Source organism: Hemiscyllium ocellatum, chromosome 5, assembly GCF_020745735.1.
Source record: "Hemiscyllium ocellatum isolate sHemOce1 chromosome 5, sHemOce1.pat.X.cur, whole genome shotgun sequence".
Classification (NCBI taxonomy): Eukaryota; Metazoa; Chordata; class Chondrichthyes; order Orectolobiformes; family Hemiscylliidae; genus Hemiscyllium; species Hemiscyllium ocellatum.
Window position 1 is genome coordinate 1214418 of NC_083405.1, and position 20753 is coordinate 1235170.

Consider the following 20753-nt stretch of genomic DNA (forward strand, 5'->3'; position numbering starts at 1 on the left):
CACTAGACTGTTCCCCTGCTCTGTGTGTTACAAGGAATTCATTCAAACATCACAACTGCTGATATACCACGCCGGGGAGAGACTGTTCCCCTGCTCTTTGTGAGAGAAGGAATTCATTCAGACACCCCACCTGCTGACACACCAGTGAGTCCACACTGGGGAGAGACTGTTCCCTTGTTGTGTGTATGACAAGGAATTCATTCATACATCCAACCTGCTGACGCACCAGGGAGACCACACTGTCGAGAGACTGTACCCCTGCTCTGAATGTGAGAAGGAGTTCTTTCCGAAACCCCTCCTGCTCACACACCAGTGAGACAACACTGACGCGAGACTGTTCCCCTGCAGTGTGTGTGATAAGGAATTCATTCAGACAACCCACCTGCTTACCTGCCAGTGAGTGCATGCTGTGGAGAGACTGTTCCCCTGCTCTGTATGAGGCAGCAAAATCATTCAGACCTCCCACCTGCTGACACACTAGGGAGACCAAACCGGGGAGACACTGTTCCCCTGCTCTGTGTGTGACAAGGAATTCATTCAGACCTGCCACCTGCTGACAGGCTAGTAAGACCAGACTGAGGAGAAACTGTTCCCCTGCTCTGAATGCGACAAGGACTTCATTCCGAAACCACACCTGCTGACACACTAGTGAGACCACACTGGGGAGAGACTGTACCCCTGCTCTATGTGTGAAAAAGAATTCATTCAGACCTGCCACCTGCTGTCACACCAGTGAGCCCACACTAGACTGTTCCTCTTCTCTGTGTGTGACAAGGAATTCATTCAAACATCCCAACTGCTGACATACCAGTGAGTCCACACCGGGGAGGGACTGTTCCCCTGCACTGTGTGACAAGGCATCAGACAAACATCCCACCTGCTGACACACCAGTAGGTCCACACTGGGGAGAGACTGTTCCCCTGCTCTGAATGTGGAAAGAAATGTCATTCAGGTTTATTAAATACCAGCGAGTTCTCATGGATTAACAATGATTGGATTTTTGATTTTGTTTGTTCATAGGATCATCGTATCTGTTTCTGGGCTGCATTTATCAACCATTCAAACTATCCAGAGGAGATTGAAGAATCAACCATATTGTTATGTCTCAGTATTCACATGTCGGCCTGACCAGGTGAAGATGGCAGATTCCCTTCATGAAACGATATGAGAGAACCAAATGGGAATTCAACACAATTGACAGGATACCATTAGGAGAACCTGTTTAAACTCCAGAATTATATTACTTGCCAATTCCACTATTTGCAAACTACTGTCAGTTGGGGTTCCTTAACCACACAATTTTACTGGGACAGCAAACTTTTATTGACCAGCAAAGTTTTATTTCATGTAAATTTGCATTATTATTTAAGCTCATATGCTGTAAATAAGGTATAACAGTATACCTGTTTCATTATGTTTAAATACTGTGTGCGTGTTTTTATACTGATTATGTGGAGCACATGATTACCTGGAATAGTTGATCAACTGGCACACTCCTAGTCTCGATAGGTGCAGGTTAATAAAAGTTTTGTTGCTATGTATGGTGACCATGCAGTTTTGGTGATCAGCTTTTACACCAGTAGTTAACTTTTCAGATTCTATGTCACATTGTCATTAGTCAAGAGGATTCAGATAATTGATTGATACAGACACAAACCGGCCTGAGAAGCAGAGTATTTCATGGTTTAGTCCTGGATATGATATATATTAGAATAACTAATAGAAATACATTGGAGAGCAGGAGGCTGACCTATAACCTTAACAAGACTGCCCCTTTATTCGCCAACAGTCACTTTGTCGTCTGTATCAGTGAACCATTTCCAATTTTCACAATGGGATACTTTCTTCATATATCATTCATTTCTTAATTAGTTAAATGATTCATTCATAAACTCAGTAAAAACTGAAGAAATTGCCATAAATTACCAACTGCATATACTCAGTAACTTTAATTACTAATCACAGAAAATCAACAAACTCCATACCCCGAACAATAGTGTGAGGTTGTCGTTCACCTACAAACTGGGAAGGATGGCAGGGTAGCTGAGAGGGGGCAGATCACCCACATATTGGGAAGGATGGCAGAGTCCCTGAAAGGGGCAGATCACCCACACATTGGGAAGGATGTCAGGGTTCTAGAGAGAGGACAGATCTCCCAAACGTTGCGGAGGATGGCAGTGTCCCTGAGAGCAGGCAGATCATCCACACATTGGGAAGGATGGCAGGGTCCCTGAGAAGGGACAGATCACCCAAACATTGGGAAGGATGTCAGGGTTAATCAGAGGGACAAATCACCCACACACTAGGAAGGATGGCAGTGTCTGTGAGAGAGGGCATATCACCCACACATTGGGAAGGATGGCAGGGTTCAGAGGGACAGATCAACCACACATTTGGAAGGATAGCAGTGTCTGTGAGAGTGGCCAGTTCACCCACACATTGGTAAGGATGGCAGGATCCCTGAGAGGGGGAAGATCATCATCACATAGAAAGAATGACAGAGTCCCTGAGAGGGACAGATCACCCACGCTTTGGGAAGATAGGCAGAGCCCCGGAGAGATGAAAGATCATCATCACATTGGAAAGGATGGCAGGATCACTGAGAGGAGGCAAGTCGCCCACACTTTGGGAAGGATAGCAGTGTCCTGAGAGGGACAGATCACCCACGTATTGGGAAGAATGGGAGGGTCCCTGAGAGGGTCAGATGACCCACACATTGGGAAGGATGGCAAGGTTCATCAGAGAGAGGGATCACCCAAACATTGGGAAGGATGGCAGTGTCCCTGAGAGGGGGCAAATCAGCCACACATTGGGAAGGATGGCAGGGTCCCTGAGAGGTTCAGATGACCCACACATTGGGAAGGATGGCAAGGTTTATCAGAGAGGGGGATCACCCAAACATTGGGAAGGATGGCACGGTCCCAGAACGGGGGCATATTACTCACATATTGGGAAGGATGGTAGGGTCTCTGAGAAGGGCCAGGTCACCCTAACATTGGGAAGGATGGCAGGGTCCTGAGAGAGCACAGATCAACCACACATTGAGAAGGATGGCAGGGTCCTTGAGAGGGACCGATCACCCACACATTAAGAAGGATGGCAGGGTTCATCAGAGGGATAGATCACCCACACATTGGGAAAGATGGCACAGTCCAAAAATGGGGGCATATTACCCATACATTGATAAGGATGGCAGGGTCGCTGAGAGGGGCCAGGTCACCCACACATTGGGAAGGATGGTAGGATCCTGAGAAGACACAGATCACCCACACAGTGAGAATGATGGCAGGGTACCTATGAGAGGGACAGATCATCCACACATTGGGAAGGATGGCACGGTCCAAGAAAGGGGGAATATCACACACAGATTGGGAAGGATGGCAGGGTCTCTGAGAGGGGCCAGGTCACCCACACATTGAGAAGGATGGCAGGATTACTAAGAGGGACAGATCACCCACAGATTGGGAAGAATGGCAGGGTCCCTGATAAAGACAGATCACCCACACAATGGGAAGGATGGCAGGGTTCATAAGAGGGAGAGATCACCCACACATTGGGAAGGATGGCATGGTCCCAGAAAAGGGGCATATTACCCATGCATTGGTACGGATGGCAGGGTCTATGAGAGGGGCCAGGTCACCCACACATTGTGAAGGATGGCAGGGTACCTAAGAGAGGGACAGATCACTCACACATTAGGAAGATTGGCCGTGTCCCTGAGAGGGACAGATCACCCAAACATTGCGAAGAATGGCAGGTTCTCTGAGAGCGGCCAGGTCACCCAGACATTGATAAGGATGTCAGGGTCCCTGAGAGGGACAGATCACCTACACATTGGGAAGGATCGCACAGTCCCAGAAAGGGGTAATATCACCCACATATTGGGTCGGATGGCAGTGTCTCTGAGAGTGGGCAGGACACGCACACGTTGGGAATGATGGCAGGGTCCTTGAGAGGGGGAAGATCATCATCACACTGGAAAGAATGGCATGGTCCCTGAGAAGGACAGATCACCCACACATTGGGAAGGATGGCAGTTTTCCTGAAAGGGGGAAAATCAGCCACACATTGGAAAGAATGGCAGGGTCCCAGAGAGTGGGCATATCACCCACACATTGGGAAGGATGGCACCGTCCCCGAGTGGGACAGATCACCCACACATTGGGAAGGATGGCAGGCTTAATCAGAGGGACAGATCACCCACACATTGGGAAGGATGGCACAGTCCCAAAAGGGGTCATATCACCCACACATTGCGAAGGATGGCAGTGTCTCTGAGAGGGGGCAGGACACCCACACATTGGGAAGGTTGGCACGGTCCCTGAGAGGGGGAAGATAATCATCACCTTGGAAAGAATGGCAGGGTCTCTGAGAGGGACAGATCACCCACACATTGGCAAGGTTGGCAGTGTCTGTGAGAGGGGGCACATCACCCACACTTTGGGAAGGATGGCAGTGTCTGTGAGAGGGGGCAGATCACCTACACATTAGGAAGAATGGCACAATCCCAGAAAGGGGTCATATCACCCACACATTGGGAAGGATGGCAGTATCTGAGGGGATGCAGGTCACCCACACATTGGCAAGATTGAGAGTCCCTGAGAGTGGGCAGATCACCCTCACATTGTGAAGGATGGCAGGGTCCCTGAGAAAGGACAGTTCGCTCACACATTGGGAAGTATGGCAGTGTTCATCAGAGGGAGAGATCACCCAAACATTGGGAAGGATGGCAGTTTTCCTGAGTGGGGTCGAATCACCCACACATTGGGAAGATTGGCAGGGTCCCTAAGAGAGGGAAGATCATCATCACATTGGGAAGTATGGCAGGATCACTGAGAGGGACAGATCACCCACACATTAAGAAGATTGGCAGTGTCCCTGAGAGGGACAGATCACCCACAGATTGGGAAGGCTGGCAGTGTCTGGAGAGTGGCCAGGTCTCCTACAGGTTGAGAAGGATGGCAGGGCCATTGAAAGGGACAGATCACCCACACATTGGGAAGAATGGCAGGTTCCCTGAGAAGGGAAGATCATCATCACATAGAAAGAATGGCAGAGTCCCTGAGAGGGGGGAAGATCATCACCAAGTCGGGAGGAGTGGCAGTGTCCGTGAGAGGGGCAGATCACCCATGCATTGGGAAGATTGGCAGGGTCCCGGAAAGAGGGAAGATCATCATCACATTGGGAAGGGTGGCAGGTTTCATCAGGGGGAGAGATCACCCACACATTGGGAAGGATGGCAATGTCTCTGAGAGGGTGCAAATCACCCACGCATTGGGATGGATGGCACGGTTCCTGAACAGGGGCTTGTTACTCACACGTTGGCAACGATGGCAGGGTCCCTGAGAGGGAAAGTTCACCCACACATTGGGTTGGTTGGTAGTGTCCTGAGAGGACACAGATCACCCACACATTGGGAAGGATGGCAGGGTTCATCAGAGGGACAGATCACCCACACATTGGTGAGGATGGCAGGTTCCCTGAGAAGGGAAGATCATCATCACATAGAAAGAATGGCAGAGTCCCTGAGAGGGGCAGATCACCCACGCTTTGGGAAGATAGGCAGAACACCGGAGAGATAGATCATCATCACATTGGAAAGGATGGCAGGATCGCTGAGAGGGGGCAAGTCACCCACACATTGGGAAGGATAGCAGTGTCCCTGAGAGGGGCAGATCATCCACATATTGGGAAGGATGGCTGGAACCCTGAGAGGGGGTAGATCACCCAAACATTGGGAAGGATGGCAGTGCCTTGAGAAAGTAATATTAACCTCATATTGGTAAGGATGGCAGGGTCTGTGAGGGAGGGGTGGGGGCAGGTCGCCCACACATTGGGAAGGATGGCAGGATTCTGAGAGGGCACAGATCACCCACACATTGAGAAGGATGGCAGTGTCCCTGAGATGGGGCAAATCATCCACACATTGGGAAGGATGGTAGGGTTCCAGAGAGTGGGCAGATCACCCACATATTGGAAAGGATGGCATGGACCCTGAAAGGGGCATATTACCCATACACTTGTAAGGATGGCAGGGTCTCTGAGATGGGCCAGGTAACCCACACATTGGGAAGGATGGCAGTGTACCTGAGAGTGGGCAGATCACCCTCTCATTTGGAAGGATGGCAGGGTCCCTGAGATGGGGAAGATCATTATCACATTGGAAAGAATGGCAGGTTTCATCAGAGGGAGAGACCACCCACACATTGGGAAGGATGGCAGTGTCCCTGAGAGGGGGCAAATCACCCACTGATTGGGAAGGATGGCAGGGTCCCAGAGAGTTGGCAGATCGCCCACACATTGAGAAGGCACGGTCCCAGAACGGGGGCATATTACTCACATATTGGTAAGGATAGCAGGGTCTCTGAGAAGGGCCAGGTCACCCTAACATTGGGAAGGATGGCAGGGTCCTGAGAGAGCACAGATCAACCACACATTGAGAAGGATGGCAGGGTCCTTGAGAGGGACCGATCACCCACACATTAAGAAGGATGGCAGGGTTCATCAGAGGGATAGATCACCCACACATTGGGAAGAATGGCACAGTCCAAAAATGGGGGCATATTACCCATACATTGGTAAGGATGGCAGGGTCGCTGAGAGGGGCCAGGTCACCCACACATTGGGAAGGATGGTAGGATCCTGAGAAGACACAGATCACCCACACATTGAGAAGGATGGCAGGGTCCAAGAAAGGGGGAATATCACACACAGATTGGGAAGGATGGCAGGGTCTCTGAGAGGGGCCAGGTCACCCACACATTGAGAAGGATGGCAGGATTACTAAGAGGGACAGATCACCCACAGATTGGGAAGAATGGCAGGGTTCATCAGAGGGACAGATCACCCACAGATTGGGAAGAATGGCAGGGTCCCTGATAGAGACAGATCACCCACACAATGGGAAGGATGGCAGGGTTCATAAGAGGGAGAGATCACCCACACATTGGGAAGGATGGCATGGTCCCAGAAAGGGGGCATATTACCCATGCATTGGTACGGATGGCAGGGTCTATGAGAGGGGCCAGGTCACCCACACATTGAGAAGGATGGCAGGGTACCTAAGAGAGGGACAGATCACTCACACATTAGGAAGATTGGCCGTGTCCCTGAGAGGGACAGATCACCCACACATTGCGAAGGATGGCACGGTCCCAGAAAGGGGGCATATCACCCACACTTGGGAAGGATGGCGGGGTCCTGAGAGGGCACAGATCATCCACACATTAGGTAGATTGGCATTGTCCCTGAGAGGGACAGATCACCCACACATTGGGAAGGAAGGAACAGTGCCAGAAAGGGGGCATATTACTCACACATCGATAAGGGTAGCAGTGTCCCAGAAAGGGGGATATCATCCACACATTGGGAAGGATTGCAAGGTCCCTGAGAGGGGCAGATCACCAACACATTGGGAAGGATTGGACGGTTCATCAGAGGGACAGATCACCCACACATTGGGAAGGATGGCAGGTTCTCTGAGAGCGGCCAGGTCACCCAGACATTGATAAGGATGTCAGGGTACCTGAGAGGGACAGATCACCTACACATTGGGAAGGATCGCACAGTCCCAGAAAGGGGTCATATCACCCACACATTGGGAAGGATGGCAGTGTCTCTGAGAGGGGGCAGGTCACCTACACATTGGGAAGCATGGCAGGGTACCTGAGAGGGGGAAGATCATCATCACAATGGAAAGAATGGCAGTGTACCTGAGAGGGGCAGATCACCCATGCATTGGGTAGATTGGCAGGGCCCGTGAGAGAGGGGAGATCATCATCATATTGGGAAGGATGGCAGGATCATTGAGAGGGGCAGGTCACCCACACATTGGGAAGGTGGTCAGTGTCCCTGAGAGGGGGAAGATCACCAACACATTGAGAAGGATTGCAGGGCCCTTGAGTGGGGACAGATCACCAACACATTGGGAAGGATGGCAGTGTCCCTGAGTCGGGGGCAAATCACCCATGCGTTGGGAAGAATGGAAGGGTCCCAGAGAGTGAGCAGATCACCCACACATTGGGAATGGTGGCACGGTCCCAGAAAGGGGACATACTATCCACACATTGGGAATAATGGCAGTGTCCCTGAGAGTGACAGATCACCCACACATTGGGAAGATTGGCAGCGTCCCTGAGAGGGGACAGATCACCCACACATTGGGAAGGATTGCAGTGATCATCAGAGGGCCAGATCACCCACACATTGGGGAATATGGCATGGTCCTCGAGAGGGGGGCAGATCAGCCACACTTTCAGAAGGATGGCAGGGTCCCTGAAAGGGACGGATCACCCACACATTGAAAAGGATGGCGGGGTCACTGAGAGGGGACAGATAACCAACACATTGAGAAGGATGGCAGTGTCCCTGAGAGGGTGCAAACCCAAACCCCAGATTGGGAAGGGTGGCAGTGTCCCTGAGAGGGGACAGATCACCCACATATTGGGAAGGATGGCACAGTCGCAGAAAGTGGGCATATCACCCACAGATTGGGAAGGATGGCAATGTCTCTGATAGGAGGCCTGTCACCCACACATTGGGAAGGATGGCAGTGTCCCTGAGAGAGGGAAGCTCATCATCACAATGGGAAGTTTGGCAGGATCACTGAGAGGTGGCAGGTCACCCATACATTGTGAAGGATGATAGATTCCCTGAGAGAGACAGATCAACCACGCATTGGGAATGATGGCAGTGTCCATGTGAAGGAAAGATCAACCACACATTAGGAACGATGGCAAGTCCCTAACCGGGTACATATACACCGACCAATGGGTAGGCTTGTGGGGTCCCTGAGAGTGACAGATAATCTACACATTGGGACGAATGGCAGGGTCCCTGAGAGGGACAGATCGCCCACACATTGGGAAAGATGGCAGGGTTCATCAGAGGTACAGATCACCCACACATTGGAAAGGATGGCAGTGTCTGTGAGATGGGGCAGATCACAGTCCCAGAAAGGGAGCATATCAATCACACATTGGGAAGGGTGGCAGTGTCTCTGAGAGGGGGAAGTTCATCATCACATTGGAAAGAATGGCAGGGTCCCTGAGAGGGGCAGATCACCCATGCATTGGGAAGATTTGCAGGGTCCCAGAGAGAGGGAAAATCATCATCACATTGGGAAGGATGGCAGGATCCCTGAGAGAGGGCAGGTCACCCACACATTGGAAAGATTGCCAGTGTCCCTGAGAGGGGCAGATCACCAACACATTGAGAAGGTTGGCCTGGTCCCTGAGAGGGGACAGATCGCCCACACATTGGGAAGGATGGCATGGCTCATCAGAGGGGGAGATCACCAACACATTGAGAAGGATAGCAGTGTCCCTGTGAGGGGGCAAATCACCCACACATTGGGAAGGTTGGCAGGGTACAAGAGAGTGGGCAGATCACCCACACATTGGGAAGGATGACACGGTTCCAGACAGGGGGGAGATTACCCACACATTGGTAAGGATGGCAGTAAGGGGCCAGGTCACCCACACGTTGAGAAGGATGGCAGGGTCTCTGAGAGGGGCCAGGTCACCCACACACTGGGAAGATTAACAGTATCCCTGAGAGCGACAGATCACCCACACAGTGGGAAGGATGGCAGGGTTCATCAGAGGGACAGGTCAACCACACATTGGGAAGGATGGCAGGTCCCAGAAAGTGGGGATATCACCCACACATTGGGAAGGATGGCAGTGTCTCTGAGAGGGGGCAGATCACCCACGTATTGAGAAGGATGTCAGGGTCCCTGAGAGTGACAGATCACCCACACATTGGGAAGCATGGCAGGGTCCCTGAGAGGGGAAAGATCATCATCAGAACAGAAAGAATGGCAGGGTCCCTGAGAGGGACAGATCACCCATGAATTGGGAAGATTGGCAGGGTCCGTGAGTGTGGGAAGATCATAATCACATTGGGAAGGATGGCAGCATCATTGAGAAGGGGCAGGTCACCCACACATTGAGAAGGATTGCAAGGAACTTGAAAGGGGACAGATCAGCAACACATTGGGAAGGATGGCAGGGTTCATCAGAGGGAAAGATCACCCACACATTGAGAAGGTTGGCAGTGTCCCTGAGTCGGGGGCAAATCACCCACACATTGGAAAGGATGGCAGGGTCCCAAAGAGTGAGCAGATCACCCACACATTGGGAATGATGGCAGGGTCGTGAGAGGGACAGATCATCCATACATTGGGAAGGATGGCACGGTCCCAGAAAGGGGGCATATCACCCACACATTGGGAAGGATGGCAGTGTCACTGAGAGGGGCTAGGTCACCCACACATTGGGAAGGATGGCAGGGTCCCTGCAAGGGGGAAGATCATCACATTGGAAAGAATGGCAGGATATATGAGATGGGCAGATCGCCCACGCATTGGGAAGATGTGCAGGGTTCCTGAGAGAGGGAAGATCATCATCACATTGTGAAGGATGGCAGGATCACTGAGAGGGGGCAGGTCACCCACACATTGGGAAGATTGTCAGTGTCCCTGAGAGGAACAGATCACCCACACATTGGGGAGGATGGCACGGTCCCAGAAAGGGGGCATAACACACAATGATTGGGAAGGATGGCAGGGTCTCTGAGAGCTGCCAGGTCACCCACACATTGAGAAGAATGGCAGAATCCTTGAGGGGGACCGATCACCCACACATTGGGAAGGATTGCAGGGTTCATCAGAGAGACAGATCAACCACACATTGGAAAGGATGTCATTGTCTCTGAGAGGGGGCAGATCACCCACACATTAGGAACGATGGCAGGATCCCAGAGAGGGTGAAGATCAACATCACGTTGGAAAGAATGGCAGGGTCCCTGAGATGGGGCAGATCACCCTCGTATTGGGAAGCATGTCAGTTTCACTGAGAGAGGGCAGATCACTCCACATTGGGAACAATGGCAGGGTCCCTGAGAGGGCAGAGATCACCCACAAATTCGGAAGGATGCAGGGTTCATCAGAGGGATAGATCACCCACACATTGGGAAGGATGGCACGGTCCCAGAAAGGGGGCATATCACCCACACATTGGGAAGGATGGCAGTGTCTCTGAGAGGGGGCAGGTCACCCACACATTGGGAAGCATAGCAGGGCCCCTGAGGGGGGAAGATCATCATCACAATGGAAAAAAATGGCATAGTCCCAGAAAGGGGGCAGATCATTCACACATTGGGAAGAATGACAGTGTCTATGAGAAGGGGCAGGTCACCCACACATTGGGAAAGGTAGCAGGGTTCCTGAGAGGGGGAAGATTATCATCACATTGGAAAGAATGGCAGGGTCACTGAGAGGGGAAAATCACCCACACTTTGGGAAGGATGGCAGTGTCTGTGAGAGGGGGCAGATCTCCCAAACATTGTGGAGGATGACTGTGTCCCTGAGAGCATGCAGATCACCCACACATTGGGAGGGACAGCAGGGTCACTGAGAGGAGACAGATCCCCCACACATTGGGAAGGATGGCAATGTCCCTGAGAGGAAGCAGATCACCCACACATTGGGAAGGATGGCAATGTCCCTGAGAGGGAGCAAATCACCCACATATTGGAAGGATGGCAATGTCCCTGAGAGGGAGCAGATCACCCACAAATTGGGAAGGATGGCAGGGTCCCTGCAAGGGGGAAGATCATCATCACATTGGATAGAATGGCAGGATATATGAGAGGGGCAGATCGCCCACGCTTTGGGAAGATTTGCCTTGTCCCTGTGAGAGGGAAGATCCTCATTACATTGGGAAGGATGGCAGGATCATTGAGAGGGGGCAGGAAACCCACACATTGGGAAGATTGTCAGTGTCCCTGAGAGGGGGCAGGAAACCCACACATTGGGAAAGATGGCAGGGTCCCAGAGAATTGGCAAATAACCCACACATTGGGAAGGATGCCACGGTTGCAGAAAGGGAGCATATTACCCAAACATTGCGAATGTTGGCATTGTCCCTGAGAGTGACAGATCACCCACACATTACGAAGATTGGCAGTGTCCCTGAGGGCGACAGATCACCCACACATTGACAATGATGGCAGGGTCCTGAGCGTGGACATATCACCCACACATTGAAAAGGATGGCAGGGTTCATCAGAGGGACAGATCGCCCACACATTGGGAAGGATGGCAAGGTCACAGAAAGGGGCATATCACCCTAACGTTGGGAAGGATGGCAGTGTCTCTGAGAGGGGGAAGTTCATCATCACATTGGAAAGAATGGCAGGGTCCCTGAGAGGGGCTGATCACCCATGCATTGGGAAGATTGGCAGAGTCCCGGAGAGAGGGAAGATCATCATCACATTGGGAAAGATGGCAGGATCCCTGAGAGGGTACAGATCACCCACACATTTGGAAGGATGGCAGGGTTCATCAGAGGGAGAGATCAACCAGATATTGAGAAGGATGGCAGTGTCCCTGTGAGGGGGCAAATCACCCACACATTGGGAAGGTTGGTAGGTTCCCACAGAGTGGGCAGATCGCACACACATTGGGAAGGATAGCACGGTTCCAGAAAGGGGGGATATTACCCACACATTGGCAAGGATGGCAGGTTCTCTGAGAGGGGCAAGGTCACCCACAAATTAGGAAGGATGGCATGGTCCTGAGAGTGCACAGATCACCCTCACATTGAGAAGGATGGCAGTATCCTATGAGGGCACAGATCATCCACATATTGAGAAGGATGGCAGGGTCCCTGAGAGGGACAGATCACCCACACATTGGGAAGGATGGCAGTGTCCCTGAGAGGCACAGATCACCCACATTTTGGAAAGGATGGCAGGGTATTTGAGAGGGGCAGATCACCCACACATTGAGAAAAATGGCAGGGTCTCTGAGAGGGGCCAGGTCACCCACACATTGGGAAGATTAACAGTGTCCCTGAGAGCGACAGATCACCCACACAGTGGGAAGGATGGCAGGGTTCATCAGAGGGACAGATCAACCACACATTGGGGAGGACGGTCCCAGAAAGTGGGGATATCACCCACACATTGGGAAGGATGGCAGTGTCTCTGAGAGGGGGCAGATCACCCACACAATGGGAAGGATGGCAGTGTCTCTGAGAGGGGAGAGATCACCCACACATTGAGAAGGATTGCAAGGTCCTTGAGCGGGGACAGATCATCAACACATTGGGAAGGAAGGCAGGGTTCATCAGAGAGAGAGATCACCCACCCATTGAGAAGGTTGGCAGTGTCCCTGAGTCGCAGGGTAAATCACCCTCACATTAGGAAGGATGGCAGGGTCACAGAGAGTGAGCGGATCTCCCGCACATTGGGAAGATTGGCAGTGCCCCTGACAGCGACAGATCACCCACAAATTGGGAAGGATGGCAGTGTCCCAGGGAGGGGGCAGATCACCCACACATTGAGAAGGTTGGCGGGGTCACTGAGAGGGGACAGGTCACCCACACATTGGGAAGAATGGCATTGATCATCAGAGGGACAGATCACCCACACATTGGGAAGAATGGCATTGATCATCAGAGGGACAGATCACCTACACATTGGGAAGGATGGCATTAATCATCAGAGGGACAGATCACCTACACATTGGGAAGGATGGCAGGTTCCCTGAGAGGGAAAATATCACCCACACCTTGTGAAGGATGGCAGGGTCCCTGAGAGCGGACAGATCACCCAAAATTTGGGAAGTATTGCAGGGTCCCACAGAGGGGACATATCGCCCACACATTGGGAAGGATGGCAGGGTCCCTGAAAGGAACGGATCACCCACACATTGAGAAGAATGCCGGGGTCACTGAGAGCGGACAGAGCACCCACACTTTGGGAAGGATGGCTGTGTCTCTGATGAAGGACAATTCAACAACATATTGGGAAGGATGGCAGTGTCACTGAGACGGGGAAGCTCATCATCACATTGGGAAGGTTGGCAGGGTCACTGAGAGGGGGAAGATCACCCACACATTGGTAAGGAAGGCAGTGTCCCTGAGAAGGATAGATCACCAACACATTCGGAACGATGGCAGGTCCATGAGCGGGTACATATCCCCGGAACAATGTGTAGGATTGTGGGGTCCCTGACAGCGACAGACCACCCATACATTGGGAAGGATGGCAGCGACTGTGAGACTTGGCAGATCACGGACACAGAAAGCGGGCATATCACCCACACATTGGAAAGAATGGCAGGGTCCCTGAAAGGGGCAGATCACCCAAGCATTGGGAGGACTGGCAGGGTCCCGGAGACAGGGAAGATCATCATCACATTGGGAAGGATGGCAGGGTTCATCATTGGGAGAGATCACCCACACATTGGTATGGATTGCAGGGTCTCTGAGAGGGACAGATCACCCACATATTGGGGAAGGATGGCAGGATCTGTGAGAGAGGGCCGATCATAGACAAAATGGGAAGGAATGTAGTATCACGAGAGGTGCAGATCACCCACATTTTGGGAAGGATGAAAGGGTCTTTGAGAGGCGCAGATCACCCACACATTGGGGAGATTGTCAGTATACCTGAGAGGGGGCGAATCACACACATTGAGAAAAATGGCAGGGTCTCTGAGAGGGGCCAGGTCACCCACACATTGGGACGATTAGCAGTGTCCCTGGGAGCGACAGATCACCCACACATTGGGAAGGATGGCAATGTCTGTGAGACGGGGGCAGATCACCTACAAATTGGGAAGGATGGCATGGTCACAGAAAGGGGACATTTCACCCACACATTGGGAAGATGGTCAGTGTCCCTGTGAGGGGACAGATTACCAACACATTGGGAAGAATGGCAGATTCGCGGAAAGGGGGCATATAACCCACAGATTGGGAAGGATGGCAGTGTCTCTGTCAGGAGGCCGGTCAACCACACATTGGGAAGGATGACAGTGTCTCTGATGAAGGACAATTCACCAACATATTGGGTTAGGATGGCAGTATTCGTGAGAGGGGACAGATCACCCACACATTGGGAAGGATGGCAGTGTCCCTGAGAGCGGGAAGCTCGTCATCACATTGGGACGGTTGGCAGGATCACTGAGAGGGGGCAGATCACCCACACATTGGGATGGATGGCAAATTCCCTGAGAGGGACAGATCACCCACACATTCGGAACGATGGCAGGTCCCTGGGCGGGTACATATCTCCCGACCAATGTGTAGGATTGTGAGGTCCCTGAGAGCGACAGGCCACCCACACATTGGGAAGGATGGCAGGGTCCCTGAAAGGGAAAATATCACCCACACCTTGTGAAGGATGGCAGGTCCCTGAGAGCGGACAGATCACCCACAATTTGGGAAGGATTGCAGGGTCGCACATAGGGGACATATCGCCCACACATTGGGAAGGATGGCGGGGTCCCTGAGAGAGGAAAGGTCACCAACACATTGAGAAGGATGGCAGTGTTCCTGAGAGGCGACAGATCACTCACACATTGGGAAGGATGGCACGGTCGCAGGAAGGGGGCACATCACCCACACATTGGGAAGGATGACAGTGTCTCTGAGAAGGACAATTCACCAACATATGGGGTTAGGATGGCAGTATTCATGAGAGGGGACAGATCACCCACACATTGGGAAGGATGGCAGTGTGCCTGAGAGGGGGGAGCTCATCATCACATTGGGATGGTTGGCAGGATCACTGAGAGGGGGCAGATCACCCACACATTGGGATGGATGGCAAATTCCCTGAGAGGGACAGATCACCCACACATTCGGAACGATGGCAGGTCCCTGGGCGGGTACATATCTCCCGACCAATGTGTAGGATTGTGAGGTCCCTGAGAGCGACAGGCCACCCACACATTGGGAAGGATGGCAGGGTCCCTGAAAGGGAAAATATCACCCACACCTTGTGAAGGATGGCAGGTCCCTGAGAGCGGACAGATCACCCACAATTTGGGAAGGATTGCAGGGTCGCACATAGGGGACATATCGCCCACACATTGGGAAGGATGGCGGGGTCCCTGAGAGAGGAAAGGTCACCAACACATTGAGAAGGATGGCAGTGTTCCTGAGAGGCGACAGATCACTCACACATTGGGAAGGATGGCACGGTCGCAGGAAGGGGGCACATCACCCACACATTGGGAAGGATGACAGTGTCTCTGAGAAGGACAATTCACCAACATATGGGGTTAGGATGGCAGTATTCATGAGAGGGGACAGATCACCCACACATTGGGAAGGATGGCAGTGTGCCTGAGAGGGGGGAGCTCATCATCACATTGGGATGGTTGGCAGGATCACTGAGAGGGGGCAGATCATCCACATATTTGGAAGGATAGCAGTGTCCCTGGGAAGGACAGATCACCCACGCATTAGGAACAATGGCAGATCCCTGAGCGGGTACATATCCCCGGAACAATGTGTAGTATTGTGGGGTCCCTGAGAGTGAAAGACCACCCACACATTGGGAAGGATGGCATTGTCTGTGAGACGGGGCAGATCACGGTCCCAGAAAATGGGCATATCACCCACACATTGGGAAGGATGGCAGTGTCTTTGAGAGGGGGATGTTCATCATCACACTGGAAAGAATGTCAGGGTTCCTGAGAGGGCAGATTACCCAAGCATTGGGAAGATTGGCAGGGTCCCGGTGAGAGGGAAATAATCAACACATTGGGAAGGATGGCAGGATCCCTGAGAGGAGGCAGGTCACCCACACATTGGTAAGATTGTCAGTTTCCCTGAGAGGATGCAGATCACTCACACATTGAGAGGGATGGCAGGGTCCCTGAGATGGGACAGATTACCCACACATCAGAGGGTGATATCACCCACACATTGGTAAGATTGTCAGTTTCCCTGAGAGGGAGAGATCACCCACACATTGGGAAAGAAGGCAGTGTGCCTGTGAGGGGGCAGATCACCCATACATTGGGAAGGATGGCAGTGCCCCTGAGACGGACAAATCACCCACTCATTGGGGAAGGATGGCAGGGTCCGTGGGAGGGGGCCCATCATCCACACCATGGGAAGGATGGCAGTATCACTGAGAGGGGCAGATCACCCACATTTTGGAAAGGATGTCAGGGTCTTAGAGAGGCGCAGATCACCCACACATTGGGGAGATTGTCAGTATACCTGAGAGGGGGCGAATCACTCACACATTGAGAAAAATGGCAAGGTCTCTGAGAGGGGCCAGGTCACCCACACATTGGGACGATTAGCAGTGTCCCTGAGAGCGACAGATCACCCACACCTTGGGAAGGATGGCAATGTCTGTGAGAGGGGAAAGTTCATCATCACAATGGAAAGAATGGCAGGGTCCCTGAGAGGGGCAGATCATCCATGCATTGGGAAGATTGGCAGGGTCCGTGAGAGAGGGAAGATCATCATCACATTGGGAAGGATGGCAGGATCATTGAGAGGGGGCAGGACACCCACACATTGAGAAGATGGTCAGTGTCCCTGTGAGGGGGCAGATCACCCATGCATTGAGAAGAATGGCAGGGTCCTTGAGAGGGGACAGATCAGCAACACATTGGGAAGGATGGCAGGGTTCATCAGAGGGAGAGATCACCAACACTTTGAGAAGGTTGGCAGTGTCCCTGAGTGGGGGCAAATCACCCACACATTGGGAAGGATGGCAGGGTCACAGAGAGTGAGCAGATCACCCACGCATTGGGAATGATGGCAGTGTCCCTGAGAGGGACAGATCACCCACACATTGGGAAGGATGGCAGGGTCCCTGAAAGGGGACGGATCACCCACACATTGGGAAGGATGGCAGTGATCATCAGAGGGACAGATCACCCACACATAGGGGGGTGGCATGGTCGTCGAGAGGGAGCAGATCACCCACACATTGGGAAGGATGGCAGGTTCCCTGAGAGAGAAAATATCACCCACACCTTGTGAAGGATGGCAGGTCCCTGAGAGCGGACAGATCACCCACAATTTGGGAAGGATTGCAGGGTCCCACAGAGGGGAGATATCGCCCACACATTGAGAAGGATGGCGGGGTCCCTGAGAGAGGAAAGGTCACCAACACCTTGGGAAGGATGGCAATGTCTGTGAGAGGGGAAAGTTCATCATCACAATGGAAAGAATGGCAGGGTCCCTGAGAGGGGCAGATCATCCATGCATTGGGAAGATTGGCAGGGTCCGTGAGAGAGGGAAGATCATCATCACATTGGGAAGGATGGCAGGATCATTGAGAGGGGGCAGGACACCCACACATTGAGAAGATGGTCAGTGTCCCTGTGAGGGGGCAGATCACCCATGCATTGAGAAGAATGGCAGGGTCCTTGAGAGGGGACAGATCAGCAACACATTGGGAAGGATGGCAGGGTTCATCAGAGGGAGAGATCACCAACACTTTGAGAAGGTTGGCAGTGTCCCTGAGTGGGGGCAAATCACCCACACATTGGGAAGGATGGCAGGGTCACAGAGAGTGAGCAGATCACCCACGCATTGGGAATGATGGCAGTGTCCCTGAGAGGGACAGATCACCCACACATTGGGAAGGATGGCAGGGTCCCTGAAAGGGGACGGATCACCCACACATTGGGAAGGATGGCAGTGATCATCAGAGGGACAGATCACCCACACATAGGGGGGTGGCATGGTCGTCGAGAGGGAGCAGATCACCCACACATTGGGAAGGATGGCAGGTTCCCTGAGAGAGAAAATATCACCCACACCTTGTGAAGGATGGCAGGTCCCTGAGAGCGGACAGATCACCCACAATTTGGGAAGGATTGCAGGGTCCCACAGAGGGGAGATATCGCCCACACATTGAGAAGGATGGCGGGGTCCCTGAGAGAGGAAAGGTCACCAACACCTTGGGAAGGATGGCAATGTCTGTGAGAGGGGAAAGTTCATCATCACAATGGAAAGAATGGCAGGGTCCCTGAGAGGGGCAGATCATCCATGCATTGGGAAGATTGGCAGGGTCCGTGAGAGAGGGAAGATCATCATCACATTGGGAAGGATGGCAGGATCATTGAGAGGGGGCAGGACACCCACACATTGAGAAGATGGTCAGTGTCCCTGTGAGGGGGCAGATCACCCATGCATTGAGAAGAATGGCAGGGTCCTTGAGAGGGGACAGATCAGCAACACATTGGGAAGGATGGCAGGGTTCATCAGAGGGAGAGATCACCAACACTTTGAGAAGGTTGGCAGTGTCCCTGAGTGGGGGCAAATCACCCACACATTGGGAAGGATGGCAGGGTCACAGAGAGTGAGCAGATCACCCACGCATTGGGAATGATGGCAGTGTCCCTGAGAGGGACAGATCACCCACACATTGGGAAGGATGGCAGGGTCCCTGAAAGGGGACGGATCACCCACACATTGGGAAGGATGGCAGTGATCATCAGAGGGACAGATCACCCACACATAGGGGGGTGGCATGGTCGTCGAGAGGGAGCAGATCACCCACACATTGGGAAGGATGGCAGGTTCCCTGAGAGAGAAAATATCACCCACACCTTGTGAAGGATGGCAGGTCCCTGAGAGCGGACAGATCACCCACAATTTGGGAAGGATTGCAGGGTCCCACAGAGGGGAGATATCGCCCACACATTGAGAAGGATGGCGGGGTCCCTGAGAGAGGAAAGGTCACCAACACCTTGGGAAGGATGGCAATGTCTGTGAGAGGGGAAAGTTCATCATCACAATGGAAAGAATGGCAGGGTCCCTGAGAGGGGCAGATCATCCATGCATTGGGAAGATTGGCAGGGTCCGTGAGAGAGGGAAGATCATCATCACATTGGGAAGGATGGCAGGATCATTGAGAGGGGGCAGGACACCCACACATTGAGAAGATGGTCAGTGTCCCTGTGAGGGGGCAGATCACCCATGCATTGAGAAGAATGGCAGGGTCCTTGAGAGGGGACAGATCAGCAACACATTGGGAAGGATGGCAGGGTTCATCAGAGGGAGAGATCACCAACACTTTGAGAAGGTTGGCAGTGTCCCTGAGTGGGGGCAAATCACCCACACATTGGGAAGGATGGCAGGGTCACAGAGAGTGAGCAGATCACCCACACATTGAGAAGGATGGCGGGGTCCCTGAGAGAGGAAAGGTCACCAACACATTGAGAAGGTTGGCAGTGTCCCTGAGTGGGGACATATCGCCCACACATTGGGAAGGATGGCAGGTCCCTGAGAGCGGACAGATCACCCACAATTTGGGAAGGATTGCAGGGTCCCACAGAGGGGACATATCGCCCACACATTGGGAAGGATGGCAGGGTCCCTGAAAGGAACTGAATACCCACACATTGAGAAGGATGGCGGGGTCCCTGAGAGAGGAAATGTCACCAACACATTGAGAAGGATGGCAGTGTCCCTGAGAGGGACAAATCGCCCCCAGATTGGAAAGGATGGCAGTGTCCCTTAGAGGCGACAGATCACCCACCCATTGGGAAGGATGGCACGGACGGGGGAAGGGGGCATATAACCCACAGATTGGGAAGGATGGCAGTGTCTCTGACAGGAGGCCGGTCAGCCACACATTGGGAAGGATGACAGTGTCTCTGAGAAGGACAATTCACCAACATATTGGGTTAGGATGGCAGTATTCGTGAGAGGGGACAGATCACCCACCCATTGGGAAGGATGGCAGTGTCCCTGAGAGGGGGAAGCTCATCATCACAGTGGGATGGTTGGCAGGATCACTGAGAGGGGGCAGATCATCCACATATTTGGAAGGATAGCAGTGTCCCTGGGAAGGACAGATCACCAACGCATTAGGAACAATGGCAGATCCCTGAGCGGGTACATATCCCCGGAACAATGTGTAGCATTGTGGGGTCCCTGAGAGTGAAAGACCACCCACACATTGGGAAGGATGGCAG